Raw genomic sequence first — 26,246 nt, forward strand, 5'->3', positions numbered from 1 at the left:
CAGATTTACTTTTGTGCAACGTTAATGTTTTTGAATGAACAAATGAGACTTTGTGGAAGAAGCTGGCTTGTACAGCAAAAGAGCAGTTCCTAGAACAGTTCTAAAAATGGGCAACAGGTATCTGGCCAAATCTGAGGTTAGGGTTTTTTCCCCTAAGGCAAACAAGAAAAGCAAAGCAAAAACAAAATATGCAACTCAAGGGAGTGATCGGTTCAGCCTTAATCTTAACTCCGTGAAAGACTTTCAGATTATTTGAGGTCTCTGCAATGTGATCGATTCAGATTACATCAGACTCAGGCTTGGCAAGGCAAAGGCAAAGATGAGGCTGAGGCAAAGCATGCTGGGGGAAGAGGAGGGGCAGTACTTTGGTTGTTTAGACCACTAAGCAAGCCTGACATGGAAGCACCACATGACCTGCCCTTTGTTCTTAAGAGACTCCTTTACTGATCTGGCTGGTTTCCCTACTACAGTTGCCATTTCCCAGGTGCGGCCTGGAGACCTCCTGGAATTACAGCTGATCTCCAGACTACAGAGATCAGTTATCCGGGAGAAAATGGCTGCCGTGGAGGGTGGATTCTATGGCTTTATACCCCAGTGAGTTTCCTCCCCTCCCCAAACCCCACCCTCCTAAAGCTACACCCCGAAAATCTCCAGAAAATTCCCAATCTAGAGTTGGTGGCCCTACTAGACTCTGATATTTCTGACAGAACCTCAAAATGTTTCTTTAAAACTCCTGTTGCCATGGTAGCCTTTGCTACACACTATGGCCCCAGTCACACGGGAGGATTTGCCCCGTGAAAACGATGGATTGAGGGTGGATTAAACTGGCGCGATCAGATGCCAACATCTGGCAAGTGTCGCGCACCTGCCCCTAACCCATAGCTTCTGGCTGAAGATGCGGATCTAAAAGAGACTAGTGAAAGGGCAGTACCTACTGGATGACGCGCAGCACCGGCGGCCGTGGGATCGCCGATGTGCGGTTATCCCGTGGTATGCGTGGCAATGGTGAACTGTGCATGCGCACAACTGCCGCGGCTGGCCCTCCTCACCCTTCTTAGCGACGCTTCCCGTGCTGCATGTGATCGCAGAAGCGCAGAGCCTCTGGGGACCTGTCTGATCCCGCTGCCGCACTTCTGTTTGTTGCGGCTCTAAGAAGCTGCACTTCCCCCGCGGCTTTTCCTGCTCGTGTGACCAGGGCCTATCCATTCTTAGAGGAAAGCATCTTGTGAACATTCATAATGAGCCATAAAAAGTGGTCCCTTGAAGAAAAGTTGAGATCTTGGCTTGTGCGTTGGGCTGGCCTTGTTCCTTGCATTGTCAAGGACTCAGATCCCTCAGTGCAACACAGCGGCATCTTCAAGTTTCTTTCTGCTTCACTTTTCTCCCTTTCTCACAATACAAGAACTCGTGGGCAGTCCATGAAATTGCTGAGCGGTCGGGTTAGAACAGATAAAAGGAAGTACTTCTTCACCCAAAGAGTGATTAACACAGGAAGTGGTGGCGGCTACAAGCATGGACGGCTTCAAAAGGGAATTAGATAAGCATATGGAGCAGAGGTCCATCAGTGGCTATTAGCCACAAGGTATAGATAGGGACTCTGGGGCAAGTGATGCTCTGTCATCTTGGTGCTTGGGGGGGGTCAACAGTGGGATGGCTTCTAATGTCCTGGCCCCACTGGTGGACCTCCTGATGGCACTGGTATTTCTGGCCACTGTGTGATACAGAGTGTTGGACTGGATGGGCCTTTGGCCTGATCCAACATTGGCATCCCTTATGTTCTTATGTTCTTATGTTCACTTGGAAAAATCACCTCAGACATATTTTGAAAAGAGTGGTATACAAATGTATTAAAGAAAAAAAGGAAGAAAATGCAGATGTGAGGCTTTATGTGAGGATTTCCACCAATTACAGACCATGCAGTCCCCTCTGTGAGTACTATAGGACAGAAATACTGGTACAGGCGCAAATTGGCTTCTTTCTAACAACTAGAGTATCATCTTGATTTAGCTCTATTGGACCACTTTACCAGATGCTTATGCAGTTTCCTTGCATCTTCTCAAGGTGTGTTATCCATTTAAGCTTTTGTTGTCTTTCATTTCAAGTGTGCATATCATTAGAAGTTCTCTCTTGTTCTGGGCCAATAATTCCTTAAGGCAATTAAGGTGAAGCTTGCTTGTTGAAAGAACCAGCCAGTGTTTTGGATTAGTAACAGCCCTTAGAACATTTGTGTGTGTGTTTCAAATCTTTAGAAAAATGTGGTTCCCTTTGAAATCGTATAATTGATTAGATTCTCCATGAAATCGATCAGAAGAGCCTTGTGAAAAGCTTCTCCTACTTGGATTTTCAAATGGAGGTTGTCCTGGAAGAAGCTAATGTTTAGCAGTCATTGATGATGGAACTTCATGTTACTATAGCAAATGTCGGGTCCCAAAGTCATGTTCCTTATTGAGTTTATGCTCCAGTGGGAAGAAGGGTGTTTAGAGGGAAGTACTAGAGGGAGGAGAAAGTGCTGAACACCCCATGCCCTCTGCTGATTCTGCCCTGGAAAGATCCCTACACCCCTCCCCCAACTCCCCCCCCCCCACAGTGTGGTTTATAGCTGGCTTTGAAGCCCAACTGGGTGGGGAAACGGCCCGTGTAGCATCTGGAAGTAGGGTTTCCAGCAACAATTTGCCAAGATCCAGGCGGGCCTGAAGTTTTCCTGGAATGACAACTGCTATCAGCTGATGTTGCTATGGGTTGGATTGTGTGGGGTCCTCTCTCTCTGCTCTCTCCTTCCCATCCCCCGCACCTCCTCAGCTTTGCTCTGTTGTCTGTCTGGTGTCCTTGAAGGCTCGGCTCGGCTAGGTCCTCTTCTCCCACTGGGAATGTAACTGCTGTCTGTTTGCCCGCGTTTGCAGGTGCCTGCTTATCAGGGAGTCTAGTTTGAAGGGGGAATATCTTTTACGTGTTAGCTTTTATCCCACCATTCCTGACACAAGAGTTCATGATGTCCTAAGTACTAACTCTCAATAAACTAAAATTTCTGAAGGAACGTTGTTGAATGTTTGCCTGGGAAGCCTCACCGAGTGTCAGGAATCTATCATTCCCTCTACCCGTATCTCTTTGAAAGATGAGTGGAGAAGAGGAGCCAGTGGTATAGGTGACTACCGACACTCCAGTACCCATGATGACGACGCCAGTGACTACTCTGGTCACCACCTTCCCTCTGGTCACCGTTCCCTTGACACAGGTGCCAGTGTCGGGCGCAGAGGGCGGAGTAATTCTTCGGCTGTATGGGGACGTGGTTCGGCCTAAGCGATGGGGCATATTCAAAGCCGAAACCCAGGAGTCATGGATGCTGACCCCGGCTCCCCAGAGTGGGAGCTGCTACAATTATAGATCCCCGCAGGGGCCTCCCCATTGGGACCTGACCGAGGAGGGTGGTAGGGAGGAACGGTTCGCCAGGATCGAGGTATCCTAAGGCAAGATGACCCGCCTGCTGGAAGACACGTTGCTGGATATCCCGTGGCTAGTTGCCCAGGTAGTGCAAGGAGAAGTGCAGTTGCTCCGCCAAGAGCTCCCTGTTGCGCCCCCGCCACTGCTGCCACCGCCGCCTCCGATCCCCAACCAACCACCAGGGGAGTCGACTTCTGCACCCAGACCACAGGAGGGGCCCTCAAGAGAACACCAGCTGAAGGAGCTGTTGGAAGCTGTAATCGATGGTACCCCAGAGAAGTGGAGAAATTTGTGTAGTACTGGGGCCACCTGTTCCCCTCCGAAGAGTGGAGGATGGCTTACATCACCTCAAAGCTGAGGGAGGGGGTGGCAGACTGGTATGTCAGCCTCCACAATGCCCGGGGACCGGAGCTGCAAGAGGTGGATGCCTTTATGTGGGCCCTCTGGGCACAGTACGAAGACCCAATGGAAGAAATCAAAGTGTGCAACCACCTGTGTACCCTGAAGCAGAAGACCATGTGAGAGTGGTTCAAGAGGTATGCAGCCAAGATCCAGGGGTGGCCTGACGGGGTGCTGGCTGAGCAGTATCAATTGGGGCTGAGCCCTGAACTAAGGGAGACCATCTTATGCAGCATGCACCCAATCTCTCTAACTACTTGGATGTGGGAGGCCACAGATGCTTAGAGTCACCTGCAGATGATCCAGATTGACAACGCGGCTGCCTACCCGAGAGGGGGAACCCCGGGGCCAAAGCCCAAACCAGCCAAGCCCAAAGAAGGGGTGCGGGAGCAGCATATGAAGCAAGATTTCTGTCTCAGATGTGGGGAAGGCGACCACTACGCCGCATCCTGCCCAGAGTCTGCAGGCACTGCCCCAGGAGGGAAGGCACTCAAGAAGAAATGGCAAGACACCCCCGCATGGAGGAGCACTGCCAAGCCGAAATTCCAGTGATCCCTCCAAGTCAACACCCCGGAAGGGTATTCGGAACACAGCAGCGAAGATGAGGACGAGCCGGCGGGAAAAGGCCAGGATCTGTTGTGAGTGGCGAGGAGCAGCAGGTCCCAACTCAAATGGCACCAAAGACGGTGAGCAGCTACCCCCCCCTCTTCTTTGTGACTGTGATGAATCCAGAATTGGGGACCCACGTGCAGGTGAGGGCCTTAATAGACTCGGGGTGTGCTAGGGACTTAATTAATCCCTCCCTGGTTACAGGGTTAGGAGCTCCAGTAGACAAGCTCCTCAAACCCATCATATTTACCTAGATGGATGGCTCAGCCATGAAAGAGCCGTGTAAATTCAAAATGGTCCCACTGCAGATGGGGGCGGGGGATCACTGGTAGCACCGACCCTTCCCGCTAGTGCTGGGGAGTCCATGGTTACATGACCACAGCCCGTACATTGTCTGGGATGAGGGAAAGGTCCGGTTCACTGCTCCAAAGTGCCAGGCACATTCATGGGAGGAGAATTGGGGCCAGGCACCTCCGGAGGAACCTCTACGAGCCTGTTTGGCACAGGAGGAGCTCTCCTCCATACCCCCTGAATACAGAGACTTGGTCAAGGTATTCGAGGAGGAGGAAGCAGATGAGTTGCCCCCACACCGTAACTCTGACTGTACCATTGAAATACTCCCCGAGCAGAAATTACCCAAGGGCAAACTATATGCCATGAGTCCAGGGGAGAAAATTGAGCTGCAGAAGTTTATCGACAAGAACCTGGCCCGGGGTTTCATTTGACCAGCCTCCTCCCCATTCGCCACCCCAGTCCTCTTCCGGAAGAAGAAGGACAGGGGCTTGAGGTTGTGTACTGACTATAGAGGCTTAAATGCAGTGTCAGGCACGAATGCTTACCCACTGCCCCTCATTAAAGACCTCTTGGTGGAGGCTGCCAAGGGATAGTTCTTCACCAAGTTAGACTTACTTCAGGGTGCACATCAAGGAGGGGGATGAATATAAGACAGCGTTTAATACTCCACTGGAGCAGTTCGAGTATCGAGTTATGCCTTTTGGTCTCCAGGGGCCCCCTGGGGTATTCATGAACTTGATCAATGAAGTGTTACACGAGCATCTGTTCAGGGGGGGCCTTGTCTATCTAGATGACATTTTATTATACTCCCCCGATAAGAAATCTCATGCAAAGTTAGTGCAGGAAGTGCTACAGACACTCTATGACCACAACCTTTTTGCTAAACTATCCAAGTGTGAGTTCAATCGGCCTGAGGTGGATTTCCTGGGCTACCACATCTCCCTGCGAGGTCTGGAGATGGACCCGGCCAAAGTCAAAGATGTCCTGGGGTGGGAGGCTCCTCGAACTCGCCGCCAGCTCCAATCCTTTTTAGGCCTGACAACTGCTCTCTAGAGATCAATTTCTCTAGAGGAAATAGCAGCTGTGGAGGGCAGACTCCATAGCATTACATCCCCTTCTCTACCCAGACTCTGCCTTCCTGAGGCAGTGCTCTCAAATCTCCAGAAATTTTCCAAGCCATATTTCCAACAGGTTTAGAGAAAAATATCCTGGGATGTTATTTACCAGGTGATGTTATTGACCTCTATACCCCCGCTTGGACATCCATGGTGAGGGGTTTTGTGTGTGTTAGTGAAGCTGGGAGCAATATCATAAGGAGTTCAGACTCTGTGAAGAGGCTAAACTTCTAGCAGAGTCACTCAAGATGGAATGGTCACATACAGGTAAGTTCAACAAATGCTTCATCAAATATACCCCCGCTTGGACATCCATGGTGAGGGGTTTTGTGTGTGTTAGTGAAGCTGGGAGCAATATCATAAGGAGTTCAGACTCTGTGAAGAGGCTAAACTTCTAGCAGAGTCACTCAACGTAAAAAGGGGACAACTGAGATACCAGACTAAGATGTATCCACACCTTTTGGGGACCAATAGCCCCATCAGCAGAAGGTCCAACAGGTATAAAAAAGTCAAACAGACAAATTCAAAAGGTAAATTCAACAATGGTGAACTTACCTGTTGCATTTGTCTGTGTTGAACTTACCTATTGAATTTGTCTGTTGTTGAACTTACCTGTTGAATTTGTCTGTTTGATTTATTTACTTGTATGATTTGATGAAGCATTTGTTGAACTTACCTGTCTGCTTTGTTTGCACCTGTTGAATTTATTTATAATATTCATATGCTGTTCATAGCATTAGAGAAAATATTACCAATTTTTCTTGTATTTTTGATAATATATGGATTACTGTTTACATGCATACTTTTGTCTTTTAGTACATTAGCCTTTGCTACTCTAGTGTCTTTTTTACACAGCTTTTTGCTTTGGTATTTGCTTTTTGCTGTGTGATCTCTTATTGCTTTATGTACCTTTGTTGATCAATCTATATGCAGAACATATAAAGAAAGCTGGATTAGATTTAGTGGAGTAAAAATTGGTACAAGGAATATTAACAGTTTAAGATATGCAGATGCCACTGTATTCATGACAGAAAATAATGAAGACCTGAAACGATTACTGATGAAGACTGAAGCAGAAAGTGCCAAAGCAGGATTAGATAGAAAACATGAAGTGGAAAACCCTTTTTTTTCTTCATAATATGTAGTGACATCCTGATTCACTGGTGTTTTTTTACTTCCTCCCATTTGTAACTTTGGAAGATTACATTTATAACATGCCACTAAGTAGGTATAAGAGTCAGCAAATGTTAGGCCTAGAACCAAAAGCTTTATTGAACTGAGAGCTTTGCTTCTCAGGAAACTGGGAACTATTCCCTCTAGGGAACCTGCTCGCTTTATCTTTAGTTCCATTAATAATGTTATAATAATCTCCTTGCTATAAAATAAAATTTGCATTTTGGCATGTATATGGTAAGGAGCTGCGGTGGCTCAAGTGGTTAAGACGCTGAACTGCAGGCTGTGGAAGGTCGGTAGTTCAGCAGTTTGAGACCCAAGTGTGCCGTATGACGGAGTGAGCTCCCGTCTCTAGTTCCAGCTCCTGCCAACCTAGCAGTTTGAAAGCAAGAAATTGCAAGTAGATAAATAGGTACCACTTCAGTGGGAAGGTAACAGCGTTCCGTGCACTTTGGTGTTTAGTCATGCTGGCCACATGACCACGGAAACGTCTTCGGACAGCGCTGGCTCTTCGGCTTTGAAATGGAGATGAGCACTGCAACCCTAGAGTCGGATTCGACTGGCTTTCGAGCAAGGGAACCTTTACCTTTACTTTTTATGTATATGGTAAATAAAGCATAGATCCATCAGTGTTAATCACCGCAGAGTCAGAACTGGTGCTGGAGTTAGATCAAATTTGATTTGATAGCAATATGACTAGCACTTTCAATGGTACATCTTGGTGTCTTTCTCTGGAATGAACATACATTTAATGTTCATTTCAAGACAAGTTAAAAAAAAGGATTAAGTTAATGTCTCCTAAAAATAAATGCTGTCTCAGGACCTGTATAACATTTTGGCAGTATAACTACATTGCAAACATGCACAGTTCAAAATCAATGCAAGAAAATGAGCATAACATATACATACCATGTGTTAACTGGATTATAAAATTTGAGAACGTTAAAAAAACAACAGTATAAACCATACCGCAGGTTTACAAAAATTGGCAACAAAATTAAAAACAATACTATAATATATACAATGTGAAATGACAGAATATGCCAGGGTCTTTTCTGGACCAGATTCGGACCCAAAGGGTGGACTCCTTGTTTGGGGACCACTCCATAGGCAGATTATGTTGCTCAGAGGGCATCTGGCACTAATGGACTCTTCCCAAGACCCAGAGCCTGGATCTCGAGGTCTTCATTGAAGAGCCTGCTCCTGAAGCCTCAGCTCCAGATGCCACCAATCAGCAGGACCCCAGGGTAGCCAGAGCCCTTCCTCGTAAAGCCAGATCCATGCCACCAATCCCCCAGGGTCTCTGTCTATCCGGAGGGAGCAGATGGTCTGCAAAGAGGCAGCCCAATGTCAACCAAGTGGCAGGTTTGCAGTCTGTGTTCCTGATACTGTTCTAGATTATTGTCTGTGCACAAATAGTTCTTTGCAAGATCAGTGTTCAATCAAGTCCGGGCTGGATGAAGCCCAGGAACAGGTAGGACTTTTTCTTCTTTAGGATATTTAAGCCCTAGGGTAAGTAGACCGACTTGCCAGGTCTACCCATTTGTATGGCCAGTGTGTTTCTACTCTACATGTGAACCTGGACCCAGCTAAATACAGATTATGACCTTGACCTCAATGCTGCTCTGAAGGTCAGACCCAGCCTCCAGCTACTGTGCAGATCCCTCCACCAGTTAGGCTTACTAGGTTGCCTGCTGCGGCAGGCAACTTCCCACCCCTGCTAGCTCTTCCTTGCTCTTGCCCACTCTCACAATGGGAGATAATGGAGGCACAATGTCACAGACGTGGTGACAGTCAGCACATCTGTGATGTTCTACACATTTCCTCAATTTCTATGGTCTTTACCATAGAGATTGGGGGAATTCCTAGAGTGGCATGCAGGGAGGATGATTTCTGTGATGCTCCCCGCTCATTCCCCCACCCAGTTCCCAGGAGTTGCCAGCACAGCACAGCATTGGCAACCCTAATTCCTGTGGAGTTTGTAGTCCACCTCATGACCCTTCTGCTTAAATCTGGACAATAATTTTTCTTTTTGCTGTTAATTTATTTCTTATTATTATTTAATAAATTGTTGTTGTTGTTGTTGTTGAGCCAGTTTGGTGTAGTGGTGAAGTGCGCAGACTCTAATCTTGGAGAACCGGGTTTGATTCCCCACTCCTCCACTTGCACCTGCTGGGTGACCTTGGGCAGGCCATAGTTCTGGTAAGAGCTGTTCCTGAAAAAGAGCAATTTCTGTCAGAGCTCTCTCAGCCCCACCTACCTCACAGGGTGTCTGTTGTGGGGAGGGGAAGGGAAAGGAGTTTGTAAGCCACTCTGAGACTCCGAGTGAAGGGCGGGGTATAAATCCAATCTCTTCTTCTTCTTCTTATCTTCTATTATTTAAATTTATATCCCACCCTTCCTGTGAACGGGCTCAGGGCAGCTCACAGCAATAAACACAATCAATCTAAATTAGTACAATGAGTAATACAATAAAACGAGTTTAAAATTTAAAATATTTAAAGTGGGCATTGCAGTGCAATTATTTCCAGTTACTACAGCCGGGAAAAATAAGTGGTCCGATGCTGAGCCATGATGGTCTCATGTAGCAGCAGTAGGGGGGCCAGCTGGTAGATGGCCATTGCCTCAACCAAAGGCCTGGCTGAACAGCTTCATTTCACAGGCCCTGAGAAACTGCAACAGGTCTCACAGGGCCCTGATCTCGATCAGGAGCATGTTCCACCAGGCTGGGACCAGGACCGAAAATGACCTGGTCCTGGTTGAGGCTAAATGGACATCTTTCAGGCCAGGGACAACCAGCAGATGGCTCTCTGCAAAGCACAAGATTCTCCGAGGCACATTTGGGGAGAGGTGGTCCCGTAGAGATGTCTGTCCCAGGCTGAATAAGGCTTTAAAGGTCAACACCAACACCCTGAAGCGGATCCGGTACTCAATTGGTAGCCAGTGCAATTGGCGGAGCACCAGCTGGATGCGCGCCTACACAGACGTAATCAGCAGGCACACCACTGCATTTTGCACTAGCTGGAGTTGCCGGGTCAGCCTCAAGGGTAAGCCCACATACAGCGAGTTACAGTATTCTAGCCTGGAAGTGACCATTGCATGGGTTACTGTAGCCAAGTCCTGGGGGGAGAGGTAGGGAGCCAGCTGCCAGATCTGCCACAGATGGCAAAAGGCGGACCTGGCAGCTGCAGTGACCCGGGCCTCCATGGAAAGGGAGGCATCCAAGATCACCCCCAGGCTCCTCACCTTCTGGGTTGGCACCAAATTTAAAATGTACACGATAAGAACATATTTTAGAACCATTAAAATCAACCCCCCAAACACATATCATTAAAACAAATTAAAAACAGACTTAAAATATGTACAAATACATAAAAACAGCAATTAAAACGTTGGTTGGTAAGGATGACTCACTGAGGGAATGTGAAACAAAACAAAAAAGTATTCACCCACTGGCAGAAGATTGCAACAGAAGGGGGACAGACAAAGAATACGTACAACAAACCATGCAATGAGGCAGGGTAACAAAATTGTTGACTCTATATAATAATTCTCTGTTGGTGGTGGTGCACTGCTTAACATTCCACACGGTGCCCACAGCCTTTCGCTCTGTGATCTGTCACTCAGAAGCTGTCTCTATCCACTGGCCGCGTTGCCTGAGTCTCACCTCCAACATTCTAAACAATTTGCTGTTCCTGTCCCCCCCATAGCCAGTCAGTATTTGCATATGTGGCCTGATTGGCCTTTGCCTCGGAGCACAGAGGTCGTTTGCATATGTGGCCTCATTGGCCTTTGCCTCTAACATTCTAAACCGTTTGCTGTTGCTGTTCTGAGGTAAAATATGTTCTGAGGTACCCTTAGTGCCTGTTGAGAGAAACCATTTTTGCCAATCTCCAGGTGAGGGCTGAAGATCACTCAGAATTACAACTGCTTTCCAGATGGCAGAAATCAGTTCCCCTGGAGAAAATGGTGGACTCTGTGTCCTTATATCCTTCTGAGATGGCCCCTGTATGACAGCCAAAGTGACGTAACAGTCAGGGTTTCAGAGCACAGTACAGGCAGCGGGTGGGGGGGATGGAAAGCTGAAGAGTGAGGGGAAAATAAAGGTAGGTTGATGATTGGCTGGGAAGGAGATAGGATTGTCAACTCCAGGTGGGAAATTCCTGGAGATTTGAGGGATGGAGCCTGGAGAGGGTGAGGTTTCAGGAGGGGTGGCACCTCAGACATGTACAATGCCATAGACTCCACCCTCCAAATCAGACATTCCCTCATGGGGAACCATTGTTGCCAATATCCAGGTGGGGGCTGGAGATCACTCAGAATTACAACTGCTCTCCAAGAGAGAGGGGGGGAGGAGATGGAAAGCTGGTCAGAGGGCAGATAAAGGTAGGTTGATGGTTGCCTGGGAAGGAGAAAGGATTGCCAACTCCAGGTTGGAAAATTCCTGGAGATTTGAGGGGTGGACCCTGGAGAGGGAGGGGTTTGAGGAGGGGTGGGACCTCAGACAGGTACAATGCCATAGACTCCACCCTCCAAACCAGCCATTCCCTCATAGGGAACCATTGTTGCCAAACTCCAGGTGAGGGCTGTAGATCACTCAAAATTACAACTGTTCTTCAGGTAGCAGAGATCAGTTCCTCTGGAGAAAATGGTGAACTCGGTGTCATACCCTGCTGAGGTCGCCACAGTAGATTGACACTGAGTGCCCAAGGCCGGGGCACTCTCCCAGAGCCTCTTTATAGAGCTCATTGTATTTATTTCCACAACGGGCCTTATTCCTAGTATAGTACAATAAAAACGGTATTGTACTTACAATAAACAATGCAATAAAGATGGAATACAAAGTTATTACCATGTTTGTTGCCGGGTCTCCCTCTATGGTGGGAACACTCCCGAAGGTAACACCCTCCCAACCACTGCCACTGCTTGGTAGGCCAGTGGGGGTGGAAATGAACTAAAAACTGAGGTTGACATGAGAGCATGATGTTATTTCTGGGGTGAACCTGCTCTAGAGCCAGTTTGTTGTAGTGGTTAAGTGTGCGGACTCTAATTTGGGAGAACCGGGTTTGATTCCCCACTCCTCCACTTGCACCTGCTGGGTGACCTTGGCCAGGCCATAGTTCTGGCACAGCTGTTCTTGAGAAAGAGCAGTTCTCGAAAGAACTCTCTTAGTCCCACCTACCTCGCAGGGTATCTGTTGTGGGGAGGGGAAGGGAAAGGAGTTTGTAAGCCGCTCTGAGATTCCTTTGGGTAGTGAAGGGCGGGGTATAAATCCAATCTCCTCCTCCTCCTCCTAGATCAGCATGACATCACTTCCAGGTCTGCCAGAAACCGACATTATGACAAAGCTTTGATGGTGACATCCACCCCATGTCCTGCTCCCCTGTCTCTTGCTGGGTGCCAGCTGCTGCCTGGCAAACCTATCCCACAAATAGTTATGGGAATTCTACTTTTGGTAACATGTTGTGATTTCTCTGTCAAAGAACACTAGTCCTCTCTCCCCCTTCCCCTTGCCAAACTGTAATTTCTAGTATTCCCTGGGAAAGTGGAATGACTGTTAAATCAGTTTAAGTTTGCAGAGTAGATATGCTTTTGGAAACACTTTCCTCTGCTGAAATCAGGCATTGTGAGACTATAAAACGTGAAACAAACAACAAGAGAAAGCTCGAGGCCGTTTAAGAGGATTAAACTGGGCCAGAAAAATTAACCAGAACGCACACATTCCCCAAAGCTACCATCAAGACGAGATGGTCCCAGCCAACATTTTGATGCATGGGGTAGGAAAGAAATAGCTGTAACACTGGAACCAATTTGAGCTCTATAGGGGAACTATTAAAACTGTGAGCCAAATTCTGCCTTTGGATGCACGAACAGTGCTCCCATTGATTTCAACAGAAGCCACACACATGCTTCTAAGGACAGAACATGGAACCCCGTGTCTTTAATTCACTGCTGCTGCTGAGCTCAGTTATTACATGTACTTAGTGGGGTGGGGGGTCAGTATAGCTGTAACTTAGATGAGTTCTTGGACCATTGACCATAAGTGCTCTGTCTGAAGTGGGTTTTCCCCTTCTAACACACACAAAAAAATCAATTTCATCAGGGTTATGGAAAGTCATAAATAGCCCATCGTTAAAAAACTTCCAGTCTACCATATTAAAAAATACACCCTGGAAAAATACTTAAAATGAACAAAATCCTTTTTCCAGAGTCAGGCCATGAATCGCTGAGGAAAAATAATCAGAAAAGGTTGGGTGTGTTTGGGTTTTTTTTAGCACTTACCATTTTCTAACTGGCGTGATTTCTTTTCTGACATTTGGACTTTTAGCACTTTTAGAACTGTATCATGCAGCCTCCGACCCAGTAACTTCCCCATAAAAAATGGCTGGGACCTTTTTCAAACATCTCACTGCTACATCTGTTTGCACCTCCTGTACAACAGCAGCAGGCAAAATAACTGAACAAGGGAAGATTGTTTAGTGCACACAATGTGGTAAAATAAAGATTTATTTGCTGTCACAAAGGAATAACTTCATGTGTTACTAGATGAAAGGCTGTTTGAAGACTCTGGCTGGTACTGTTTTATACAAATCCCCCAAATGACCTGAGATATAGTGCCTGCAATGCTATGCCATTCATTGGGAATTAATCCTGTGTTCAAACATCCATCTTGTAATGTTGGCTTCAGTGTAAGTCAGGGATCTCCAGCCACAGCCAGTTGGGTGTTGTGGTTAGGAGCGTGGACTCTAATCTGGGAGAACCGGGTTTGATTCCCCACTCCTCCACATGCAGCCAGCTGGGTGACCTTGGGCAAGTCACTGTTCTTTCAGGTCTGTTCTCTCAAGAGCAGATCTCAAAGAGCTCTCTCACCCCCACCTACCTCACAGAGTGTCTGTTGTGAGGCGAGTAAGGGAAGGACACTGTAAGCCACTCTGAAACTTCGAGTGAAGGGCAGGGTATAAATCCAGTCTCCTCTTCCTCCTCTTCTTCTTGTCATGGGCACCTTTGGAATTCCGACACAGGGTTGTGGGCGCAATCACAAAATGGCTGCCATGAGAGACAAAGCCAACCACAAAATGTCAGAGTTATGACTAACTCTGATAGTAGCTCTTCCACATTTCAGGCAGAAGCCTCGTTTAACATGATGCCTTTTAAAACTAACATTTTAATGATATTTTCTTGCACACACATAAAATAAGTATATATATTGAGTGAGCTAAGTAACCTCCATCTGGCAGCATCTATCTTCCTTTTGCAGGCATCTACTGGACTTACACAAAAGGCAAAGGAAAAATGCTTTTTCTCTTTGGCATCTCCTTTACAAAAGCCCAGCCATTTTTAACTTGCACTATAACTTGTAACAATGCCAGTAGGTGCCGAAGGGCTGGTGAGAGTTCCTTGCAGATGTATACAGTACAAGAGAGACGCTGGGCCAATTTTGCTAGGAACATAAATTATTTTTGAAAAATGAAAAACAATTGATATAGTGATGTTATTATCAACTTCCACCTGAATTACAAAAATACATGAAAACGGGGAAGATTTGATTACTTCAATAGAAGGTCCCGTTAGGTGCAGCCCAACTGTATTTAGTCAAAATCAAGTTCCACTGTGCTTATAGAATATCACTCTGCTATTTGCACAAGGCAAGTACTTTACATAAAGCCACTGTCAGCATTATACCTTACATCAGGGGACGCCAACATGGCGCCCATGGTCTTGAAGCTGGTCACCAGCAGGAGGCCTACCAGCATGGGGAGCTCACCAGTATCGCGATGGATCGAGCCACAGTATCGTGATGGATCGGTACCGTTGAATTGGGTTTTTGAGTAACACCTACAGGTCACCATCTTGATTCGATCAAATGATCAACATCACTGGGCACTTTATTTTGTTAAATATGGTTGTTTTTATTCTGTTTTTAATGTTTTATATTTGGCACATGGTGCCCTTGATTGTGAGCTGCCCTGAGCCCGTCCGCGGGGAGGGCGGGATATAAATTTAATAATAAACAAATAAATATACCTCAAACACTGAAAACTCCAAAAGTCCAACCTGGTCCTACTCATATTCTAAAAATAGTTGGTGGGTGCTAGGAAAGGTGCTGTAGCAGGGCTGCCAGGTCTCTCAGATTGGCAGGAGATTTCTCACTGGCAGCCCTCTTCCCCTGCTGCAACTCAGTGAAATGGCAGAGGGGGAAAGGGAGGGGGGAATTGCCGGCAATGTTGATGCAGTGATGTCAGTTCTGGTGTGACCAGGAAGTGACATCATCATATGGGGCAGCACCAGGGGTCATTTCGTAGAAAAAGAGCTAGGGGGACTCATTAGCATAACTCATTAGCATATGCCACACCCCCTGACATCACCGGAAGTGTGTCCTCCCCACAGTCGGCGGCGACCTCCAGCGGGCACCAGCAGGGAGCTCCAGGCCCCGCCTTCCCGCACCTCACCCGGGGGGATGGCGTCCCCCCGCGTCCCCCCCTCAAATGACCCCTGGGCAGCACTCTAGCATTTACCCCATACTCTATAGTTAAACCCATAAGGTAGTACTAGAAATAACATCACTGTGTCACCAGTAATGTCACAGCATTGCTGGTGAGCTCCCCGTGCTGGTAGGCCTCCTGCTGGTGACCAGCCTCAAGACCATGGGCACCATGTTGGCGTCCCCTGATGTAAGTGATCCACAGTGTTTAACAAAATGCTGTGTATATCCTGAAAGTTCTGAGATTTTTAAAATGGCCTGTCCTTTTAAAAATAGCTTAGAATACTGTGGTCCTGTTGTATAAAGACTGGGCATGATCCTGCCCTTTCATAGAATCACAGAGTTGGAAGGGGCCCTACAGGCCATCTAGTCCAACCACTGCCACTGCTTGGTAGGCCAGTGGGGGTGGAAATGAACTAAAAACTGAGGTTGACATGAGAGCATGATGTTATTTCTGGGGTGAACCTGCTCTAGAGCCAGTTTGTTGTAGTGGTTAAGTGTGCGGAGTATCCCTGACAAGTGTTTGTCCAGCTGCTGCTTAAAGACTGCCAGGGAGGGCAGTTATACTGTATAGAAGCCTGATGATCTGTATAGAGCCCTGGCTTCACTACAACTGGGCCAAAGAGTACCTTCATCTGAGCCTTGGTTTGGGCCTAGCAAGACCTGCCCTTCCTGCATCATGTAAAGAAATCTTTAAGTAAATATTTAACTTAAAAGATGTTAAGAGGGTTTACTGCTAATTCTGTTGCTATACCATGATCCACAGCAGCAGTTATGTGAAAAAACAGGGTAGCTGCAGTCATAACTAACAGAGCAAACCTATAGCTAGCAGACTTATACCATCTATACCTATTGACTTCAATGGATTTAGAAGGGATTTTTTCTTTCTCTTCTAGAGATCTAAGGAGGGGCAGGAAATATGTATATAGGAGATCAATAATTAAGGGGAACATGTTATTACTCTGTGTTCTGTTTTATTTAACCTTCACAGGAAAGCAGCAGTGTGTCCACTCCTTTCAGCCTCATGTCCACAGTATTACTCCTTTCCAAGTATTGCTGATTACGGAGACCACTGTGAGGACCAGGGAGAAGGGTTGGACACATTATATTCGCGTTAAGAGTGTGCCTGAACCAGAGGGCTGAGAACCAGTGGAGGAGCCAGCCAGATCCGAGAGATTTCCTAAAATTGATTCTGCAGAAACTGAGGGATTACTTTGTGGGGGTTCCTCTTTACAAGTTTACCCATTAACAGGTTGGATTCCCTGCCCATGTCCACGGTCCCTGGGTGGTGGTATTCTATCTCCGATAGTGAAGACTGGAGTGTGGGGGATAGATATACCTACATAGTACGACCGTGGCTGGAAACGTGGATAATTGATCTTCTCAAGTTAGAAACTGAACAATAATTGTGTGCCTGGCATAGAATAGCTATCTGGGGGGGCGTGTTTTCCACCAGATTTCTCCATTTGCGTTGTGACCAGGCAAATTGGACCAGAGAATGTCTGGAGTGAATGGTGGTTTCTAAGAAAAATTCAGGACAATCCTATAGAAGTGTGGGAAATAGCTGGAGAAGCAGCAGCCCCAGAAGGCAGCCAAGACACTGATGGATGGGAGAATCAAGTTACTTTGCAACCTCCTCAACTAAACCATTTCCATCAGAAGGAGTGCCTTCAGTGTATGGGATTACATGGTGGTAGCCAGAGGTCATTTCGGGGGGGGGGATCGCGGGGGATCGCAGTTCCCCTGGGTGAGGTACGTCTCCCCACCCCTGCCTGCCTGGGGCCAGGGAGGGCCTTCGCGGGGCTTCCTTGCACTCCCGCCGGCCTTGCAGGTCCACCGCCGGGCCCTTCATGGGGCTCGGCAGTGGAGTTGCGGCAGCGGCAGCCGGGACCGTTGGGGGCGGGGTGTGTGGCCTTATGACACACTTCCGGTGATGTCAGGGGGTGTGGCATATGCTAATGAGTTATGCTAATGAGTTCCCCTAGCTCTTTTTCTATGAAATGACCCCTGGTGCTAGCAGCAAGGAGTCAGACTCTGAAGGATCTGACAGTATTTGGTGGGGCCTATATGCTTATCTTTAGACCACAGGACTCCAGCTAGGAAGTCATAGGAAGGGGATTAAAGGGGGGTTGTTGGTACCAAAAGATCAGTGATCAGTTCCTTTGCCATGATGTGGAAAAGTGGCTGTCCATTTTGTCTTCTTTTCTTTAACAGAAAACGCTGTTGACGCAAACACTTCTACTGGAATTCCGGCTCACAAACATCAGCCTGGAAATTGGGTGTCGATAAAGACTTGTGGGGACAACCCATTGCCACCCCTGATGGGAGGGTCCTTACCAAGTTCTGCTCACCACTGAATCGGCTGTGTGTATGACAGGACTGGACACCCTGGATCCGGACCTGAGGGCACTGGACGGTGGGGGCCACCTCTTAGGATGGCCTGCGAATGACAAAGCAGCTATAACCACAATATATTGCACTGGCTAAGGAACTGAGGGAATAAAAGAATAAGATTTGAGTTCTCAAACAGGTGTAAAGAATTAATCGACTTGGGGGAGGAGTTTAGAAATAGATTTCAACAGCTGGAAGCAAATCAGAGCTTTTGGGGGGAGATTGAACACAACTGCTGTAATACCTGGACTCAACAGATTATATTTAACTTTGGGTGAGGGAAGCAGGCAATTATAGTTATTTGATCAAGCCAAAGGTACGGGCCAAGCAGGATTTATTGCCTTAGTACTCTTGAAGCAGAGTTGGGTGTGCTTGCTTTATTGCTATGCACCCTCTTGCAAGATAATTCTGCTTCATTAGGAGTCTGACTCCAGTACTTTTTGGTAAGATAAATAGCTTTTCTGTCAGTAATGTAAGGAAACTTATTCTGTGTTTGCTTCAGCTTACACCCCAGTAACACATACAATGAAGCCAAAAGGCTTTAATGAAAAAGTTCAAGAAAAGATTTTAAAAACAGATCATATAGTTCAGTGGCACTCTTAATGCATAAGAAATTACAAAACCTAGCTGTTTATCTACTGACTGATTTCTTACACCTTATAGCTAAAGTATGTTGTTCCAGAGCATACAGCAAGTATCTTGAGGCAGCACGGGTGGGGGGAAAGTGGAGGAAAAGGGATAAAAAGGGGTATCCTCTCCCATGATAGGCTATACTTAATAGGAAATGCCATCCATAACCTCCTGACCTTCACCAACCAATCACAGGGCTGTCTCCAAAGTATATCCTGGACAGGGGCAAGCTTTCCCCTTCCCTTACCAGATGTGTGAGCTAATTAATAGGCCTGGGAGATGATGTTGGCCAGTAACCATCAACCTGGGGGTGTGAATAACACTGCCAGAGAAGTCAGAGTACAGTGAAATGAAAGGTTAGCTCTGACTGGGGAGCGAAAAATCAGGCACCAAATGTGATGGCCATTTCAGGCAAAACTATTTGTTTAAAACATTGATTTGAAACATTTTTTATGCTGCCTTTCCACCCTATCAGGTTTCACAAGGCAGTGAACCTAAGAAACATTAAAACATTTGTGTTAAGTATGACACTTAACTCAGAGGAACAGTTCAACAAGTGATTTCAGCTTTATTCAGTGAGAACAGCATAAAGGCTCAGCCTTGTAAGGACTAGACCAGCTAGACAACTCAACAGGCAAAAACAGCAACTTATATACAATTCTGGCTGAGATAGCCACACCCACAATGTTTACAGCATCCAATCACATTAGGTACATTACATCCAATCATAATCAAGAGTTAACGTCCAATCCAAACCATTCCCTCCAGAATGCACACCATTGGTCAGTATTTACAATCCGCATAATGAGTGAAGCTAGCTTATGCTTTACCATTATGTCTCTCAGAAGACATAACAATTTGAACAATTAAAAACACAGTTAAAATTATACAATTCTATTAAAAGCACATAAATAAACAACACTACAAGGAGGGCCAATAACTGTTATTATGATATGCCAGACAAAACAAAGAAGTCTTCACCTGCTGGTGAAAGACACCAACAGATGAACAACTGAGGGAGTACCAGAGTTTTGTTGCAGCAATGGAGATGGCTCTTTCTCTGGTTGCCACCTGTGTATCTTCACATTAGAAACAACCACAGCAGGGCCTTGAGGATAACCAAAGTGAGTGGTAGAAAAGAGTATGAGTCCAGTAGTGCCTTAAGGACTAACAACATTTGCAGTGAGCAGTGACTCACGAAAGCTCATACCCTACCACAAATGTTGTTAGTCTTTAAGGTGCTACTGGACTCTTGTTTTTTTCTACCGCTACGGACAGACTAACACGGCTACCCATCTTGATCTATCTCCAGAGTGAGTGGGAAGGTTCGAAGGTACACAGTAATCAGGATGGTGAATTTAAGACCATTTTCAATAAATTATTGCTCTTTTATGGGGGGGGGGGAATGTAGAGGAAAGAAGGAACTCTGGGGGAAAGGTACAGAAATTAGTTCATCTCAGACAGTTTTGACAACTGTGTAAACCTGCATGGGTTGATCAGGACTCAGAAATATATTGCATGGATTAATCGTCCAACTCTGGAGTTGCCAAGTGATTGTTTCACACAATCAAAATGTAATTGGATCACATGTGGAAGTGAGTTACATGAAAGTGTGCCACATGCAATCAGCTCCACGCCCCTCATTCTTTCAAGAGATTGATTTTCTGTGATGTCTTCATCTGCATTTACTAGACTAATGATCACTGCCAGAGTCTGTGTAGACTTTTTGTAAGATACAATGTGCACCACTCCATTCATTCTGCTTCAAAGAAGTCAGCCCAAATGGATAAATTATACAAATTGCAGATGCACCTGCCTGCCTTGGTGTCAGTATTTATAATTCACAACTACTTTATTCAGGCTTATGCCAGCTGCACAGATAAATGATCTTTTAAACAGATTACACATTTTACATGGAAAGCGTGGAACATTTATCTTTTTCTCCTGTTCAAGTTTATTCATCCAACCCTAACAAGACATGTGAAATTAAGGGTTCTGAATGCATGCACAGGTTCATCACGCAGTAAAAGAGCAGTTATTCAAGGGACAGCTGTGTTAGACAACTGCAGCAAAAACAAACAAAAATAAAACCTCTGGATACCTTGAAGACTACTGTTTATTCTAGCATAAGCTTTTGTGGCCTAGACCTCCCACTTGACAAAGTGGGATCTACCATGAAAGTTTATGCTAGAATAAAATGGCTTTAAGGTACCAGAAGATTTCATTTCAGAGGTCAGAAACATTCCCTTGTTTGGGGCTGTTATGAAACCATGGGTTTTTCTGGTAAAAAAATGGTGATGGGTGATAGATACAGAGGTAACTCCATTTCTGCAGAGACATTATTGTTCCAGTAGAGGTAGAATTATCATCTAATTGGTTGGCCCCGTGTGGAAAAAGCTGCAAAACTCAGCTGTCCAGAACTGCAGGGAGGATGTAACATTCAAACATTCATTTCATGTTTTATAATAGTTCCAGTGTACCAGAATCTGGAGCATTTCCAGCCCAGGTTTTATTAACGGCTCTTCATAATCTGGCTAGGCAAGGGGCTATGAAGAACTCTGATCAGGCTTCTGTTCTTTTATTTATTCCAAATAAAGCTATACTTTGTTCACTTAAGAAGACAGATGTTTCTGAGTAATTGTGACATATTACATGGGACTTCCCACGTATGCAGGGAAATTTTTTATAAATTATCCAAAAGAAAAAGGGAAAAAAACAAAAATAAAGGAGATGAAGAGGACAGAAAATGCTTCATGAGGCACAGAATGTTGAGAACAGTTGAGTGCCAGTTAAAGGGAAAAGGGCAGGGGGGCTGGAGAGAGAATACAACTTGGCCCATTAAAGACCCTGGGAGCTTAGTGAATCCTGGAAAGGAACATTGGGGATGAGATTCATCACAATCTCAACTCACATCTGTCGGTCAGTTGGTACATGTATGCATCCTGGATCTGCCTCACCTATTGAGAGACCTGGTGATACATTTTAGCCATGTGAGTGGGTCAGAGATAAAAATGAAGTGCCATTCATTGGAACAAGTCTTTCAGTCTAACTTTCTGTCTGAAGTTGAAACTACTAAAGCCTCATCCTCAGTGTAGCCATACTACTCAAATCACAGGTTGCCATAAAAGGAGAACAAATTGAGAACAAATTGTAACAAGTCACTTATTGAGCAAATAGCTAATATTTATAATGAGTGGCAGACAAATGGTGTGTTCAGCCATGAGATGTCCCATCAACCTTGCCAAGTAGTTAATTGTCATAGAAATCATTTTGTAAAGCTCTGCACACGTTCTCATTATTTGATGTGGGAGGCTTTTGTGAAACCTCCAAGGCTACCTCTAATGAATGTTCATGTCACTGCTTACCTTGCCAAGGGAAGGAACTCATGCCACATGGCCAAGCTATTTCCCAGGACTCCATGAATGTGATCTTGGCCAGAACCTGAAATATGTGGGTGGGTGCATTCACAAGCCGGGCCATCAATCCAAACAAAAGCAAACCCAGTGACAACTTATTCTGGCTTTTCTGCATTGGCACCAAGCCCACATGGCTCTGTGGGCTGTCGAAGACACAACAATGTGAGTGCACAAGTGTGGGGGTGCCCAGCTGGTTAGCTTATAGCACTCCTTTTGTATAACGATGGGATAGGCATTTCTTAATAAAAATATAATAATAGTGGCTTGCTCTCACAGAGGAGTCCCCATAATACACCTCTCCTCCTCATTTATTTATTTATTTACTTTATTTTTAGCTCACCTTTCTCACTGAGACTCAAGGTGGATTGCAGAATTTAATAAAAAGCAATGTAATCATGCCGCATAAGGCACCCAATGAAAAATGCAATTGGACCTGGATTACAGAATTAGTAGACAGTGCGAGCTACAACTGCCTTGGCAAGGTATTGTGGAATTGCACAGGAAGACAATGCAGTAAAAGCAAGATAATACCTACAAATCATTGCAATGGATTTGCTGCAGAGGACTTCAGTCTTGTTCCTTTATAATGGCACCCACCTGAACTTTCCCATTTTACTAGCGTTCTAATCCCTTTATAAAACACTAGAAATAATGCCCGTTGCGGAAATAAATACAACGAGATCTAGAAAGAGGCTCTGGGAGAGTGCTCTGGCTTTGGGCAAACAGTGTCAGTTTCCTGTGGCGACCTCAGCAGGGTTTAATGACAGAGTCCACTGTTTTCTCCAGAGGGACTGATCTCTGCTACCTGAAGAGCATTTGTATGTTTGAGTTATCTGTAGCCCTCACCTGGAGAGTGGTAACCATTGTTACCCATTCTCCTCTCCCCTATGAGGTATGTTATGCAACTGAAAATTCCAACTGCCTTGCGGGGGGGGGGGAGTTTGAGGTGTGGAATGGACTGAAGGCCAATCAGCTTCCATATGCAAAAGTCCAGGTTGTCGCAGCAGTTGTGGTGTGGGCGGGACCCGGGCTTTGCCTTCTGATTGGTGGCGATATATGCTGAGGAGCAGTGCCATCAGCCATACACTAAGGGAGTGCATTTTAGAATTAGAACTTTGGCACCCACTATTCAATTATATATAAGGAGAGATTCCCTCCTGAACAGTGCCCAAGTTTCTGATAGAGTGATACTGGAAGGAGATGCAGTGTGGATTCTTGTCACATGGCACAGGGCTTCCTGCTACATGGCACAGAGCTTCTGATGTTATATGAGTGGCATAGGAAGAAGTCATGCTGCAGGGCTTATACACGGTGAAAGTAAGATCAGAAAGGACCTGGTGAGGTCTCAACTGAATGAGAAATCTTCCCTCTCATGCATTTTGCCCCTGTGTTATGCTGGCTCTGAATCTGTTGCAAGCCAGAACATATGCATGCATAGTTTGATTTCGTCTGTAACAGAGAAGTCCAGACCAAAATTGCATGAGAAGCCTCACTTCCCTTGTTGACATCCTGTGCAAGGGTAATTGATAAATTTTTTATCACAAACCGGTTTGGGTAATGGATGGTTCAAGGACCTTGGCATGGATGCTGAAAAGGTTGGCTGTCTTCAGCTGATAGCTTGGACTTGTGTGCAGAAGCAATCACAGGGGAGGAAGTGGAGAGCTAAAATAAACACAGCCATGTCTGATGAAAGGTGGTGTTTTCCCTCTTATCACAACTATTAAAATTCCACTCTCAAGAAGAAAAGACAACAGCCGGGGCAGGAACCTCTTGGAATTTGCAGTCATCTTTTAGGACCGCAAACCTCTTGTGTAGGCTCTACATTCTGCTTGCAAGGGCTTATCAAAGACAGGACTAAGAGTTGAGGTTTTATTTGTCACTGCTTAAAGCAGCTTTGGATATGGGATGAAGCCTTCAGAGCATTTTTGGGCAGATATGTGGAAATGGTTTTATAATAAATAATATAATTAGACTGGGCTTTAAAAAATAGCTAGGCCAGTCCAGGGTAGCATAAAACCCAAATCAGATGGCCTTCTTATTCCATGTCTAACACATTAAGTCCAGACTCAGATCCTGACTATGCATTACATTTACCACATAGAAGCAACCAGGTACTGCCTGAAAGCTTGAAAAATGCTGGAGGCTTGAATTACACTCATATTAAGAGGAAAGGAAATGCCACCGTTCAGAGATTCTGCCCCCTTAGGACTAATTATATAAGTCCACGAATCTCTCCCAAACACTTAGTAGAGGAGTAGTGGAGATGAGCACTAGGAAAGATAGCTAAAGGTAACAGAATGGGAAAGACCCACAAGAACATAAGAAGTGCCTGCTGGATCAGACTAGTGGTCCATCTAGTACAGTAAGCTGTTCCACACAAGAAGCTAACCAGTTGCCCTAGAGAGCTGGCTAACAGGTTGTAGAGGTCGAGGTATTTCCCTGATTCTACCTCCTAGCACTGGTATTCAGAGGTTTGCTGCTTCTGGACACAAAGACTGCCGTTAACCACTATGGCCAATATCCTCCATTGATCTGTTATTCTCCATTGATCTGTCCATGCTCCTCTTAAAGCCATCTATGCTTGTGGCCATCACTATGTCCACCAGCAGAGAATTCCACAATTTAATTGCTCATTAAGTAAACAAGTATTTTATTTTGTCTGTCCTAAATCTATTGCCCATTGGCTTCACTGGGCGCCACCGTGTTCTAGTTGTATGGAAAGAGAGAAAGAGTGCTCTCTGGCCACTTTGTTCATCTAAGGCACCCTTCACCCTTTATTTACCATGGCTGGTAGCCAGCCAGTGGAATTTCTTTTCTTTTTCAGCGTAACTGTACCTCCCGTTTCTAGGATAGGGTTTCAGCTGCCATATTTCCACTGAAATGAATGGAGAAATGAACAGAAAGTGCAATAAATTTGTCAGTAATATCAGAAATCTGTAAGTTGATTAAGAATGGATGTTCTGAAACTCAAAAGTTTTTATTTGCTTGTAATGAAGACTTAAAAAAAAAGAAGAAGGATGGTAGCGATCTTGAAAAATCTTCCCCAAGCTCAGGAAAATTACCTGCACAGTCAAGTGGGTGAAGTTTGGAGCACTACAACATTTGAGAGAACCAGCTGCCACCAGCTGTTTCACCAGAAATGTTCCTATTCCATCCATGATTTAAGCTGAAATGGGACCATGGCCAGGGTTCTTCATAAGTGTCCATATTTGAACACACAAAGCTGTCTTATACCGAGTCAGATCACTGGTCTATCAAAGTCAGCACTGAGTACTCTGACTGGCAGTGGCTCTCCAGAGCATTTTGTACCTGCTCCTTTAAACTTGAGAGGCCAGGGATTGAACAAAGGAACTCCTGCATGCAAAGCAAATTCTCTACCATTCACCCATATACCCCCTCTTCATTTGTGATTCTCCTGTTCAGGAAGACTTCCTTCCTTTCCCTCCTTCCAGTCTTTGTCCCTGCTGCCTGTATCAGGTATGCTTATGCATTGCTTATTTCTCCCTTGCTCCTGCCTGCTCAACCTATAGGTTCTGCATGCCTTCTCCTGCTTCCACCTCTTCTCTGCCTCCCTCTGCACTTGGATTGCTTCCAGGCCTACAGATTCTGGCTCTGGTTTAGAACCACCTGGCATTTGCGTATAACTGGTTTGCTGGCTCCAGCAGCAGACTGCCTGTGTCTATTAAGCCTTTATGAACATGCAGATCTTGAGACTGTCTGGACTTGTGTCCCTCTTGAGGCTGCTGTTGCAACAAAGGTCTGCAAGAGATGCATCATGCTAGTGGTTCTCAGCCTGCTTGAAATGGCACCTACTTCTGAACTTACTGTAGTTCTGTTCAAGACCTCCTTGCAAAGCGGTTCCATGATACTTTCTCTCTCCCCACCATAAAAGACAGGAATCTCACACCACTCCACAATGAGCAAACAGATAATTGATTGTAGAAGAAGAAGAAGAGATTGGATTTATACCCCACCCTTCACTTGGAGTCTCAGAGTGGCTTACAAACTCCTTTCCCTTCCCCTCCCCACAACAGACACCCTGTGAGGTGGGTGGGGCTGAGAGAGCTCTGACAGAAACTGCTCTTTTTCAAGGACAGCTGTGCCAGAGCTTGTGACTGACCCAAGGTCCCTTTTCCCCACTATTTCTGAATATATAGCTTTACTGATAAACAGGTTGCCTTTCATGCTTATGTTGCACATTCTGCAAACCCAAATCTGCCATTGAGCTACCCAGAGCCTCCCCTCCCCCACCCCACCCTGTTCTTCCTCTTTTCTGGCCCCCTAATCCACCAGCAGGAA

The sequence above is a fragment of the Gekko japonicus genome, unplaced genomic scaffold, assembly GCF_001447785.1.
Source record: "Gekko japonicus isolate JY-2015 unplaced genomic scaffold, Gekko_japonicus_V1.1 scaffold28, whole genome shotgun sequence".
Classification (NCBI taxonomy): domain Eukaryota; kingdom Metazoa; phylum Chordata; class Lepidosauria; order Squamata; family Gekkonidae; genus Gekko; species Gekko japonicus.